Below are 15017 nucleotides of genomic sequence, written 5' to 3' on the forward strand. Positions count from 1 at the left end.
GTCTTTACTGACTGGCTTCAGGAGAGAAACACCTTCACCAGTTAGCCTGGCTCGGCACTTAGGCTGTTTCTGACATTTTTTATGGATGTACCCATTCCATATCTCTTGTTCCCCCTCGGGGGGAATTCCTAAAGTTGTATACTTTCTTTTAATCTTGCAAAGTAGACTGCATGCTGAGTCGCCTGTTTGTTTTGCCTCAGATAGTACCCTAAAATGCTCAAATTTGTATGCTTTCTCTTGATCTTCCAGAATAGGGCAGAGTTTCTGTGCTTGTTTTGCAGGCTCTCATAAAGGATCACACTGGACATCTATGAGGGCATGCATGAGGAAATGGCCAAAGTGGAGTGGGTGAGGCACATACAACATAGAAGTTGTTCTTGGGCCATTTGAGGGGATTGGCAGGCAAGGTGTTGCCAGAGGCTCATGGGTGGGCTTCTTTATGAATTCTGTGAGGCATTTAGTTAGATCCTCTCATGCTTTGGAGCCATTATTGCTGTGTTTCCAGCTCTCCCAAACCCTCAGCCATGCCTATCACTTCAGTATTCTAGGTGGGGTAAGAAAGAAATGGATTTCTTGGGCAATGTCTTGCTTGGCTGAGAAACCGGGTGCTCATACTGTATACTTTCACTTTCCCCTGTGGGAGAAATTGCAGGCTGATAAGGTTTCTCTTGGTGCTGAACAGTACTGTCTTGGGGGATGGATGATTCAGGTAAAGTGAAACTGTTCATTTCTTTTACTCTCTTACATCTATTCTCTCTTCTCTCTCCCTATTTCTCTTTTTCTCCAGCAGTGTGCTGGAACTTCTCTGATGGACTCCTATAAAAGTATTCTCATCCCCGGATGGTTGTCAAGATCAATGGTCTATGGGAAGATGATGGTAAAAAATCTTCTATTCTGCTGTCTTGCTCTGAGTGAAAATTTTTTAGCAATTAAGTGAATTAGTTCAGTATGTGTTAAATTAATAAAAACCAAATGTGAATAATATTGATTCCAGTCTTCTATCTATGATTACATGAGGGTTCTCTTTAATTATTATAATGAAGAGGAAAGTTTGATTTTAAAAAAAAATATTTTATTTATGTATTTATTCATGAGAGACACAGAGAGAAGGCAGAAGGCAGAGGGAGAAGCAGGCTCCTCGCAGGAAGCCCAATGTGGGACTCCATCCCGGATCACGCCCTGGGCCAAAGGCAGACGCTCAACTGCTGAGCCACCCAGGTGTCCTGAAAGTTTGATTTTTTTAATTTTTATGTGCTTTATATTAAAATGGTTGAGGAAATAATAAAATTGTATTTGTAACCTGGTTTCTTCATTTATTCATTCATTCCACAAATTTCCATAACTACCTACTATTTAAAAATTTCCATAACTGCATACTACTTAAAAATTAGCTTTATTGATCTCAAAATGATCAGGACATGGCTGATGTAAATAATTTTCAATCAATTGATTCTGAACTTAATAAAAAATTATTTTCTGTATTTTATTATATAATCTGCTATATATTTTTAATCTTATTCTTTAGGTAGGTTAGGTTTCTCTAATTTATTTGTGTTGTTTCCACATTTACTGATCAGAGAAGACTGCTGACATTTAAAAAAATAGGGTTGAAAAATATGAGGCAGAAAGATGGTGTTATAATTTAATTGATAATAGGTATGTTTATTAAATAATAATTTGAGGCAAAACACAATCTTTGTTAGAAGCTAAATTTTTAAATGCATTTGGAGTCATTAAATTAATCCATCCACGTGGAATTTATTTAAAATCTGTTGTGCATCTGGTTTTAGCCAATTATCTGTTGAAATATGTTTTAAGAGAGAGACTAAAAAATAGTTATAAGATTAAGCTGAGGTAATAAACTAAAATAAAGCAGAGTTCATATATACTTTTAATTTAATGTTAGTCTTTTATTAGGTCCTATATTTGAATATAAAAATTCACATATATATGCTCTAGCTTTATATTCAATGCCAAACACCTTTATTCAACTAATGATTAAATCTGGGCCACACAACTATAAAATCAAAGAACACAAAAGCATAGTCCTTTAAAGTTTCTATTTTTATTTTTGAAGCTTGACTAAGAGCTTATTATTTCCACATTGCCTTGAATAATCAATTGTTTGAATTATTTATTTTGACTATTCTGTATTCTTAAATTCCATGTCAATGAACTAATGTCTTTCTTCTTTTTTAGAATAATTTTTTATTTTCTACATACTTATCTTCCCTATACATAAATAACCATTCACCCTACTTTTTAGAATATTTAATAGAAGAGTTACTGTTTACATAATTTGCTTTGGGGTTCTGTCTTTATTGGTGGTTATAAAAGTGATTTGTGGGTGTTTTGTCCAGTTTTGACTTTTGTACATGCATTTTTTTTAACATTTTGTCTTTTGTGATGAGATGTCTAGAATTCTATGTTAAATCTTCATTTTTATTTTTTTAACTCTTCATTTTTAGGTGCTGTTTTCTCATCAATCTCTCCCTTTTTCTTTTCTTTTTTTAAAATTAATTAATTTATTTGAGAGAGAGAGAGAGAGAGCATGAGTGGGAGGGGCAGGGAGAGGAGAGAAACTCAAGCAGACTCCCCACTGAGGGTGGAGCCCCACCTCAGCAGAAACCAAAAGTCCAGGGCTTAACTGATCATGTCACGTAGGTGCCCTAATCTCTCTCTTTTTCAAATGTAATAATGATTAACATTTCTTGGACTACATCTTGCAGTATTACCTGATTGTCTCAGGTACGTATGCCTCACTTTCAAATGTATTATTAAGCTATAAAAGGGCAGAAAATTTGAGTTCTGATAGTAGTCTAGGCTGACTGATTTTGTAGAATGAATGAACTACACTCAGTTTTTTGAATGATAAGTGAGAAATAAGAGAATGTTTTTGGAGCCAACTGATTTTTGTTTACCTAACTGTTGGGTAATATTTACTACATAAAGCTAAGCACTTTACGCGTGATAACTCATTTGATTTCAATAATTAGTCTTCTATGAGGTTAGAAAGGTCTTGGTACATAGTAATCATTTCCCTCTGTATTATAGATTTTCCTAGAAACCATTTGATATGTAAATGGAGATTGAATGTATTTTTAACACTTCTAAATCTTTCATTTATACAAGATCTAAGAGAGCTTGCTGATTTGCATAATGGGTTGTCAGTCAGGGTTGATTAGGCCAAGGAAGAGAACAACCTAATTTGAAAACTTAAAAGTATTGGTGGGCCAATAGGAAAGCCAAAAGTAGCATTGCTAAGAGAAAGAATTTGAAAGAATTAGCATCCTCAGTTAGCAGAGCTTCAGATGACAACTAAGTTGGTCATGCACAGCATTGCCCCTTACCTCTCATTTCTCAGTTTATAGCCCTGAAAGATCTCAAATTTGGAAATTTAGAAGATTGGTGAAAGAAAAAAGTCTACACTGTGACTCTGTGGTCTAACACAGTCTTCCAAAAGGGAAGCCAGCCAGAGCAGGGAATGGAAAGATAATTTAGGTAAACTTTATAATTCTCATATAAGAGAGGTGGGAATGGACTTTTTATTACCTTACACGAAGAGGCTTGCAGTAATCAGAAAATCTAAATACCTCTCAAATTTTACCTAAAGATGACAGCAAATCTTGATTTGTAAAAACAGTGGTAGGAAACAATAAAATTACTTTCTTTTTTTTGCACTACTATATCCAACTCATTTAATAAAGTGTTAGGTTACAACTCAATTAATTAAATTGTTATGTAATTTTTTTTTTTATAAATAGGCTCTGTGCCTAGTGTGGAGCCCAACATGGGGCTTGAACTCAAGACTCTGAGATCAAGACCTGAGCTGAGATCAAGAGTCAGATGCTTAACGGGCTGAGCCACCTAGGTGCCCCAAATTGTTACCTAATTTATAATCTTTTTGTGATCAGAGAATATGACAAATATTTATTATAAGTTTTTAAGTGTTATAGGTGAGGCAGAAACCCATGGAGCAGAATTCATGCCAGGTACAGAGAAGTAGCCCTACTTCCGAGAGTTGACATCATTTTTTCTCTGATATCAGGGGTTGAAACTTATTCCCATGTATACTATGTCAATATCAATACATTTTTTATGTGTTTATGTTATAAATGAGTAGACTGAGGGGAATTCCAGCATTTTGGAGGTTAGTACAAAAGAAAAAGTTATTGCAGTAATTCAAATGGAAAGAAAAGTACCTAAGCAAAGATGTAATTAATGAAAGAAGAAAGGAAGACTGTAATTGAGAGATACTTTGCAGGGAAAATTATAATACTCAGTTTCTAATTGATAAAGAAATCAAGGAGAAGGAATGGTTTAAAATGACTTTAAGTTTTTGAGATATCATGGTCAATTGTATAACAAGAATGCCTGCTTTAGTGAAATAATTCATTTCCAAGAAAAAGAATTTTGCACCTGTAATAGCTTAATTTATACTTCCTGACCTTATTATGCTCTGGTGGGCTTTATAATGCCAAGGGTTTTGGGGTTGTGTATTAGGTGAAGAGGAGTCTAGTTCTTGGTCATCATCTATTGGTGCCAGCAACTGCAGAGATGGCTACGTTTCATATGATCTTTGCCCTGTCACCATTATTCCTTTTTCTTTCTGTGTGAAAGCCCACCAGAACAACTAGGGCTCATTGCTGAGTCCATACAACTCTTGATAACATAAGAAACTTTCCTGCCTCCATGAAGCACAGTGGGATGCACGTTAAGGCTCATATTCACAAGGGTCTCTATAAGAAACAAATGGCGCACTCAAATTAATGTATTTCAGAGAGAGTTTATTTACATAGGAACTAATTACAAAGATGTGGATAATGTGAGGAGACAGCAAGGGATAGTACAGGTACACAGAACTAGCAGACCCTAAAAGTGAGAGGAGAAAGGCTACCAGAACCTAGAAGGGGAGACAATTAAGAAGTGAAGGCTGACTTGGAAGGAGCAGTGATCATTCAAGGGATGCAGCCAACCTAAGGTGACTCTTTAGAAGGGGCTTTAAGGAAATTAATATACTGCTGCTAATCACACTTTGTCTTCATTTTCTTCTGCAGTCCCCAATGGCTAAATCCCACTGGAACCAGCGGGAAGGGAGCAAAATAGAGAAGAGAGTGACTCTGGAGGGGCCAATGGAAGACTCATGGTATGACATATCAGCCATGTCAGCTTAGATATCACTTGTGGTAATCCCTTCTCCATTGACTTTTACTCTACTGTGTACGAGGTGTTTGCTTATGTGTGTGTTTGTTTTACCATACTTGCCCCTTTATAGGCTGTAGTGGAGACAAGAGCCCTTTCCTCTTAGATCCTTCAAAACGATCTGAGGTTCCTTCTCTGGGCTTGGGGTGTCAAACGTGGTTTATTTCTTTTTAGGGACAAACAGTATCTAAAGCACTTTCACTCTGCTTTTTTTTTTTTTTTTCTCATTCCCTTTGTATAAGCTTTTCTTTCTGATCAGTTCTTATTACTCCCATCTGGTAATTATTAAAAAGTAAGCAAGAATCAATTGGCTCCAGATGTATATATTATAATCGTACCAGAGAAACATGGCAGGGTTGGACAAAACAAACTCAGAGTGGTGACAGAGGTGGGGACTCTGAAAAAGTCCAGGAAAGCAGGACTTCAAGTCAAAACATCGGAATATAATCAGTGTTGCATGTGACAGTTAAATAACTCTTCTGCTTCAGCGATGCATGGATCTAGACCATGGGCTACATGAACTGGATCTGTACTGAATTTAAGCAAGTATCTTATTCTTCATTCTTATTCTCTACTACAGCTTTTCCCCACAAAGATCACTTATTTGTGTGGTGGCCAACACCATATTCTCCATATTTGAGACCCATAGGATTCTCTCAGATATTTTTTAGTACTTTAATGTCCAAAGTAAAAATTAACAACTCTAGCAATCAATAACAGAAGAGAATGACCCATCAGAAGTGAAGGCTTGTATTATTCTACGGAGTAAGGAATTCAGTCTAGCCGATTTCGTGCTTGAGAACAAAAGACATATTGGATAGTGGAAGAAGGAAATGATAATATATTGCCTACAGCTTTGCTTTATTGCAGACTGGTGACCATTGAACTGGTCAGTGAACACTAGTGAAATGTTGATTAGAAGTGATGTTAGCATTATCGTTGTCCCTCTTTCCACATCTCAGGTGGAAAGCTTTCAATATTTCACCATCAAATATGTTTGCTGTAGATTGTTTTCGGAAGGTCTTTATCATATTAAGAAGTTTTGTTCTACATTGCTAAGAGTTTTTACAATGAATGGGTATCAACTTTGGTCAGATATTTTTATTCTGTAAATACTTAGGTATATGTCTTTTCCTTGTTAACAGTTACGTAATGAATTAACTCTGAGGGTTTGTTTTTTGTTTTTTAACATTAACTTATTTTTGAGTGTTAATACAACCGTATGTTCCTGGGCTAATTCTCTCATGGTTGTAGTATATTCTTATTATATATCACTGCCTTCAATTTGCTAATATTTTGTTCAGCAGTTTAGTGTTTATATTATGTTCATGAGAAATGGATCTGCAAATTTCCTTTCTAGCAATGTTCTTGTCAAGTTTGGGTATCAAAATTATGATAGCCTCCTAAAAAAAAGTTGGGAAGTGTTCGTGTCTTTTTCTGTTTTCTGGAAGAGATTGCATAAGATTGGCGTTATGTTTTCCTTAAATAAAAGAATTGCATAGATTTCACCAGTGATGCTATCTGGTTTTAAGGCTTTCTTTGTGGAAAGGTACTTAGGAACAGATTTTCTTTCTTTAATAGATGGTAGAATAATCACATATTTTATTTTGTATTTTGGTAATTTGTATTTTTCAAGGATTCTGTCCATTTTATCTAAAGTTTTCTACTGGTATAAAGGTGTTTATAATATTCTGATTATCTTTTTAAGTGACTAGATATTATATGTACAGATGTGCCCTTTTACAGGCCTGATGATTTATGTCTCTCCTTCCAGATCAATCCTATTAGGAATATTTCAACAGTATTAATCTTTTGAAAGTAACTGTGATTATTGATTTTTTTCTGTGCATAATATTGATATTTGCTCTTATATTTATTATTGTTTTTTATACTCTCTTTGATTTGGTTTTCTATCCTTTTTCCAGGTGCCTGAGAAACATGCTTGAGAATTGATGTTGGGCCCTAAGCATTACATTTTCTTCTGAGTACTAGTTTAGATACAGTCTACTGCGGGAGAGCAGAACCTGAGCTGGTAAGAGAAACAGTAAGAACAGGGACAGGCATAACTGGAACCACTTTATGCGTGTGGCAAAAAGCCAATTATTCCTGCCATTGGTCGGTACTGAGAACAGTACAAGCTGAAAACAGCCATGATGGTGGACAAGATAGCCAGGTCTGTTGAGGTTAGTTCTCCTCCTGCAGCCTGCTAGTGTATGTTCACCACTGCAGGTCTCTGCTGCCCCTCTTGTGATTGGTTTAGAGTTGTTTTCCCTTTCTTGCTTCCACATACTTTACATTTTACGATAAGAAAACCTAGAGCTAACCCAGGCTAGGGCTTCACCTTCACGCCTACACTTCTTGGCGATGCCTAGCTGTGTAGCCCCTTTGTTTAGTTTCTCTTTGTTCCAAGATACTGGACTTTGGATAATTTCATCTCTCATTGGATTGTGCCATGGTCTACTATTTTCAATATGTTTTAACTTCAGTATAATTCAACTCTGATTAAATTTAAAATTTTGATTTCATACATTCATTTATATATGGGCTCTTTGTAATAGTATTTCTTAAATTTCCAAACATTTGGCAACTTTCTTGTTATCCTTTTGTCTTTATTTCTAGTTTAATTCCTTTGCACATGAAGAACATATAATACATGACCTCAATCTTTGAAATTTGTCAGGACTTCATTGTATCAGCATTAATAGCATTAATTTTGGTTGCTTATCCATGTGTAGTTGCAAAAAAGTTAATTTGGTCATTGTTTGATGGAATGTTATATATATGTTAATTAGATGAAGTATATTTCATCTAATTGAATATTCAATTAGATGAAATATATTAGAATATATTTCAATTGAAATATATTCATCTATATTGAATTGTACTTTTAGGCTTATATCTCTATTGATTTTTGGTCTGCTTGCTCCATCATCTATTAATGAAAGTATAAAATCCCTTGTATGATTTAGGATGTGTCTACTGTTCCTCTCATTCTGTCAATTTTTTTTCCTTTTATGTTATTAAGAACACACACAGATTTAGAGCTGTTTTATCTCTCTGGTGGATTAGCCACTTCATGTTGCCTTGTTATTATGAAATGTCTATCTTTACCTCTAATAATACTTAAATAATTAAAATATTCATTGTCTAATAGGGTGGTTACATTAACTTTCTTTTGGTTCTCACATACAGAGTATATTTTTTCTATTCTTTTACTTTAAAAATTTGTCTTTAAGGGGTATTTCTGGCATGCAGCATATAGGTTTTTCTTAATCTGTCTGAAAATACTAGTATTTTAAGTTCAGCATTCAATCTACTTACATTTATACACTAATTAACACAGCTGGATTTTTACCTACCATCTTAATTGTTTTCTATTTGACCTACCTGTTTTATGTTCTATTTTCTCTGTTTTGTTTTCTTCTTTTTAATTAATAAAATAAATTTTATTATTTAACTTTTCCTACTATTAATTTATTAGTGACACTTCTTTTTTTTATTAGCGACACTTCTTAAAAACTAGTTTTTAGTTTTCTTCAGTTGTTACTAAATTATACAAATATCTGTCATAACAAATGATCACATTTCTACTTCTACAGTAGTGCTAAAACTCTGGAACACTTTCACTCCCTTTATTCCAATTCTCTTTTTTACATTGTTGGCATAGATTTTATTTCTACATACATTTTAAACTACATTAGACATTTTATTATAATTTCTTAGTTAAATCTGTTTATATTTACTCACATTTATGCTTTCCATTTCTCTTCAATCCTTACAAACACATTTCTGTGTTTCTGTTTGTAATGATTTTATTTCTACCTGAAGAAGTTCCCTAAGATGGCATAAGCTTTCTCTCTCATGCTGTTTACTTCATTCTGAAACTTCATCAGCAGTGCCTTTAACCATATTTCTACAACAGTATGTTCAATGATTTCTAGTTTTTTATTTTATTTTATTTTATTTTAGCATGCTCCTCAAAATTCTCCCAGGCTCTACCATTGCCTAATTCCAAAGCTCTTCTACATAGTTACATACTCATTCTCAGTACCAAAATCTGTATTGGTTTTCTATTGTTCTATCAATAGATTACCACAAATTTAGTGATTTAACAACACAAATTAATTATTTAGCGGTTAGAAATCCAAAATGGGTCAGCAGTGCCATCTGTTTCCTTGTCTTTTCCAAAAACTTTCTGAGGCTACCTATGGTCCTTGACTTATGATGCCTTCTTCTATCTACAAAACCAGAAACAGGATTTTCTGGCTTTGACCCTCTGTTCCATATCAACCCCCTTTCTGACTCTAAACCTGCTGCCTGCCTCTTTCTTAATCATAAAGGCTATTGTGATTATATTGTGATTATCAAGATAATCCAGGATAACCTATCCATCTCAGGATGCTTAACTGACAAGTGAGGTATCATATTCACAGGTTTTAGGGATTAGGAGATGAATATCTTTGGGTGGCTTTTATTCTGCCTTAATACATGTACCTTATTTGTGAGTATAAATTTCAAGTCTTGAATCCTATAGAATTTTGAATTCTTAAACTTAAAATACTTCTTTTTTCCCCACTTAAGTTTTGCTTATGTTCTGAAATGCTAAACCACGATTGACTTATTTTTCCTTAGCAGTCTCATAATTTTCTCTCAAAAATTTCTGTTCTTCACCTTTTATGTTAGATAAACTAAAGTTCTTCTCCAGGGTGGTGTTAACTAAACTCGTAAAGTCATATAGCAAGAGATTTCTATTAGTTATGGAATAAAATGAGGAGAAAGAAGGCTTTCATTAAAGGATGATATCTAGGGTGCAGTACCTGAGAAGAATAGACATGAAGGCAACAAAATCTCATTGTCTAGTCTTTTCTGATAACATATTTAAGAAGTTTAGGTTTTGAAGCATAACTTTGGTATTTAGTATTCCTATTGATTTATAGTACTGCTAGTTAATGGTCCTATATTTTTAGTTAGGCTTTAGCATGTACTGCTGGTTAAGATGCCTTGAGGTTCCTATACTTAGTATAACAATATTATTTGGATATATCTCTTTTTCATATAAAAGTCATTCTCTGGAAGGATATTTTTGACCTGGGGCAAGCTCTTTTGAGGAAAAATGAAAGTACAATTTTGACACCTTTTGCCACAATCAAATGACCTAAAAAAGATTGCTTTAGAATGTTGTTAGGGGAACATCAACTGTGTAAGGCTGTATAGAAAAACCATATTTTAAGCTTTCTAGAGATTATGGATTTTGGCACAGATGAGGAAACAAGTATGTAGTCAGTGGTTTTTGTGCCATGTAATCCATGGAGCTCTGAGGATGTCATGGAGGGGCTTCAGAGACTGCTAAAAAGAGTAAAGAGTCAAACAGGTCAGTCTTCAACCAGAGTGTTCTGTTTAATCTGATTTATGTGTTAGTTCTGGATACCCTTTGTTTGAACAAAGACTTTCTTTGGCTGAAAAAATTGGATAGGCACTGCATCAAAAAATTTGGCCTAAATCTTAGTCAGTGAGGGGCGGGGCCAGGACTAGATCCTAGTCATTGCATTCCTTTGCTTAAATCCCTTCAGTGGCTCCCTGTCAACTTCAATATAAAATATATACTCTTTCATCATGGCATGTACATTCTTGCTGACCTGATCCTTGTCTATTTCTTTAGCTTATTTCCAGCTCTGCAGTCTTCTTCATGCCCTGAAGACTATCCACACGTTATGTATTATACCTGGAGTGTCCATCTCCTGTTACCTGGCAAGCTTCGTAACTTTTGAAATGTTTTCATTTCCCGTATCCCTGTACCTCACTAAGGTTTCGGGCTCTGTTTTGTATTCTCATTCAACTCTTTACGCTCTCTGTTACGGGACTTTGAATAACATACTGAAATTACTGTTTTATCTTTCTTACCCAACTGAAAGTTTATGATTTGTTTTCTAAAGCTTTCATCTCTGGATCCCTAGTATCTAGCATAAGGATTGGATCAGTTTGATGATTAAACAGGTAAATCCAAATTTATTTTTTTCTTTTCTATTCCATGCTATGAAGAAATATTCCTGGGGAATATTTGAGGAACTAGCATGCTCACCTGAGCCAGCACGAGCAGACCGGGATACTAGCAGCTGGATTTGGGAGACAGCATCAGGAAGGAAAGAAGTGATTCTAACTGGCATTAAAAAGACTCTATAAATACACTTATTATTTATCTAATTAAATAGTTAAGCTCATAACAAAAAGCTCATTTGTTAAGTATCTTCTGTATAGCCCCAGAAACTATTCTAAGTACTCTGGATACAGAGTGAAACAGTGAAACATAGAGACAAAATTTTACCTTGGAGCTTCCATTCCAGTGAGGGTAGGATAGATAATCAGGAATTACTTATATTAAATATGCCATACAGTGATAAAACTTCTGAAGAAAGGTAAAGCAGGATGAAGGAGACAGAAAGTTAATAAGAAAGGAGCCCACTGCGTATAAATATATATATCTCTCTATTTTCACACTCCACTTTGGAACCACCCAGGAGCTGGCGCTCCCTCCCCTCTCCCGAGGGCTGGGCAGGGAGGTGCAGTGGACTCAGCCGGGCTGGGGGAGCCAGACAAGGCATGGCCTGGGGGACCAGGGCCCTTCCCCTTTTCTCAGAGGCCCCCCCATCTTCACCCCAGCTGTCTGTCCCTGTCCCGGGCTGGGGACGGGGGAGGGAAACTTTGTCGGGAATAAACTTCACTCTGTGGAAAAAAAAAAAAAAAGAATAAAAAAAGGAGGTTGCTCTACTATAGAGTGACTGCCCTGACAAGATGAGGGGTGAGAGCTGAATAAAGTGAGATTGAGCCAATCTGGTATTTGCGGGAAGACTGCTCCAGGCAGAGGGAGCAATCAAGTTCAAAGGTCCTTAAACAGAACTGTGTTTGAGAAAGAGGAAGGAAACCAGTGTCAGTGTGACTACACCATAGGAAACAAATAGAGGGGGGAGGACATCAGGTTAGACGGGCTATGGAACATGATCTGATAAGTTATGGTAAGAATTTTGGTCCTTATTCTCGATGCAATGGGAAGTCATTATAACATTTTGAATGGAATTTTGATCTGCTGTGATTTTGAGTGTCTAGGGGATTTCTGTATGCAGAATATAAGGAGGCAGAAGTGGGAGGAACAGTAACAGTTAAGAGACTGTTATAAGAATGCAGGTAAGAGATGTTGGTGGTTTGAACCAGAGTGGGAGTAGTGGAAGTGGTGAGAAGTGATTGAATTCTGGACACATTCAGGAAGTGTAGCTGACTTGAGGTTAGACTGGATGTAGAGTGTGAGAGAAGGAAAGAGACACATGTAACCCTTGACCATTGAGAAAAATGTAATTTCTATTACCAAAATGGGGAGGCTTAAAGAGAAGATTTTGGGGAAAATTAAGACATTTCTTCTAGATGTGGTAAGATGATTATTAGAAATCCAAGAGGAGACATGAAAAATGCACTTGAATATTTAAGGTTTGATTTCAGAGTCACATTCAGGCAGAAGTGATAAAATTGAAAGTCATCAGAGTGTAGACAGTATTTACTGCTATGACTGGATGAAATCATTCTAGAAGTAACCCTCAAAAAGAAGAGTTCCAAGGCCTGAGACCTCAAAGTACTTTATTGTTTAGGAGATGAAGTACTTTATTGTTTGTCAAGAAGATAAAGAGGAACCAGCAAAAGAGATTGAGAAGGAGAGGCTGGTGGGAAAAACTAAAAAACAGTGGTGTCCTGGATGGAAAATGAGATAAATTTTCTAGGAGGAGGAAGTGGATCAACCATATTAGAAGTTGTTTATGTCACATAAAATGAGAATGGAGACTCGCCCATTGGATTTGGCATTTTGGAGTGAACTGGTGAAGTAGTAAGGAACAGAAGCTTATTGGAGTGGATTCGAGAGAAAATTGAAAAGAAATTAGGCCTTGAGAAGCTTTTCTATAAAATGTGGAGGGGAACATGGGAAAAGGAATTTATTTATTTCGTAATTTAAGTTGAGAGGTACTATAGCAATCTTTAACTCAGCCTACAGATGCCAATAGTTTACTGGCTGAAATCTTTGGAACTGATAACTGGGTCTCTGAGGATGTAAGATACTGTTAGTTCTGTATCAATAGGGAGGACAATAATAGGCAAGCTATGGGGAGGATAATGGGATTCCTGGATCAGGCACAAGTTGAAAGAAATTCTGGGAAGGAAAAGCACTGATGACAAGCCACCTGACAGATTTTATTTTATTTTTTTTACTTACTGCTGCCTTCACAAGGGCCAGATTTCCCTTTCTATGAAGAAACAGGTTTCCTAAAGATGTCAGGCATTTGGTGCATGTAAAGAGTGTTCCACATTGGACCAGGAGCAGATGTGGGTGTTATTGAGGCACTTTCAGTGGCTACAACTTTTCAAGAGCACCATCAAACAGGTCTTCAGTTGAAATTGATGTTGACAAATACTGAACTCATAAACTGTAAGTCCCACAGACTTTAAATAGAACCCACCAGCAGTCTTTTTGGTATTCCCTATCTTTGAGATTTCTGTTTTTAATTAAATATTTCAAAGATAATACTTTGTTGTTTTTTTTTTAAATTAAACTTAGCATCTCTTAGCATTTAAAAAAAAAAAGAGAAAACCACAAGTGTAAGAAGTTCACCTTTGTTCTTGGTGTGTTCAAAGTCACACCCAAAAACATTTTTGTTTCAAAGGTGGAAAATGATCAATCCCTTACACATTCCCTTAGGAAAATTTGTCCCTGTGGTCTCAGAGACTTTTATACCTGCCTGTATTCTCTTGTTCTTTTCATCCTTTTGCTGTACCATTATCCTGGCTTCTTGCCACCTTGTTGCACCAATAGCTCATTCTTCCATTTTGCTTGTATGGTTTACTCCAGTTTGACTCCTCACCAAGCTGTCCTTACTTTTGTCTCACATTGACTCTCTGATTTCCTTCTCTAGACTAAGTGGGAGACTGAGTTCCAATCTTAAAATTAGGGTTATGAACCTGGAATTCTTAACAATTTCTCTGGGATTTCATGATGTAGGCATCTAGAGTCAGGAGATCAAGACATAATGATGCTGAAGAGCTGAGAGCCATGGAGACAGGGCGTGGGAAGTAGGAAGGCAAGACTCTATGGAACTTTCTGATCCCACAGGCCCATAGAGTAGCTCCTTTGAACATGGTTCCCAAAAACTACCCTTAGGGTTCAAAAGAGCTTCTTTGGAGTAAACATGTTCAACTATCATTTAACTCTTCCCTTAAACTCTCTAAATTTACCTCTTCAGCCACCTTGTTCATAGATAGATACTACTTTGGAATGCAAGACGATGAAGCCATTTTCTCTAAGCAGTAGTCCAAAGTATTTGTCTTTTTGTTTTTGTTTTTGTTTTTCTGTGTAAAAAGGATATAATAGGCATGCTCTACTTGAAGTAATGCATTTTAAAATATGTAATGTTGTGCCTAATTTACAGCAGATATGTTGGGTTATAAATTTCCCCTGAAATTATACTAGGTAGGTGGCCTCTTAGTCCATCAGTAATTGTATCTTACCAATGGTTCTCAAGTCTTTTGACTACAATGCAAATAATTCATCAGCTACTTACTTTGATGGCTTTATTTGCTAGTGAATAAACAAAGAATTGGAGATAATAAAAATGAAATAAGTCAAAATGGTAAGTAAGAAATATAGCCTTAATTCTACAAATATCTAGCAGCAATTGGTAATCACCAATAATGGAGGAAAACACTGAAAATTCATGATAATAAAAAGTTCATCTCCCACATTATGGAAAATCCTGTTCTCTGAAAATTTGAGTGCCAAATAT

The sequence above is a fragment of the Vulpes vulpes genome, chromosome 1, assembly GCF_048418805.1.
Source record: "Vulpes vulpes isolate BD-2025 chromosome 1, VulVul3, whole genome shotgun sequence".
Classification (NCBI taxonomy): Eukaryota; Metazoa; Chordata; class Mammalia; order Carnivora; family Canidae; genus Vulpes; species Vulpes vulpes.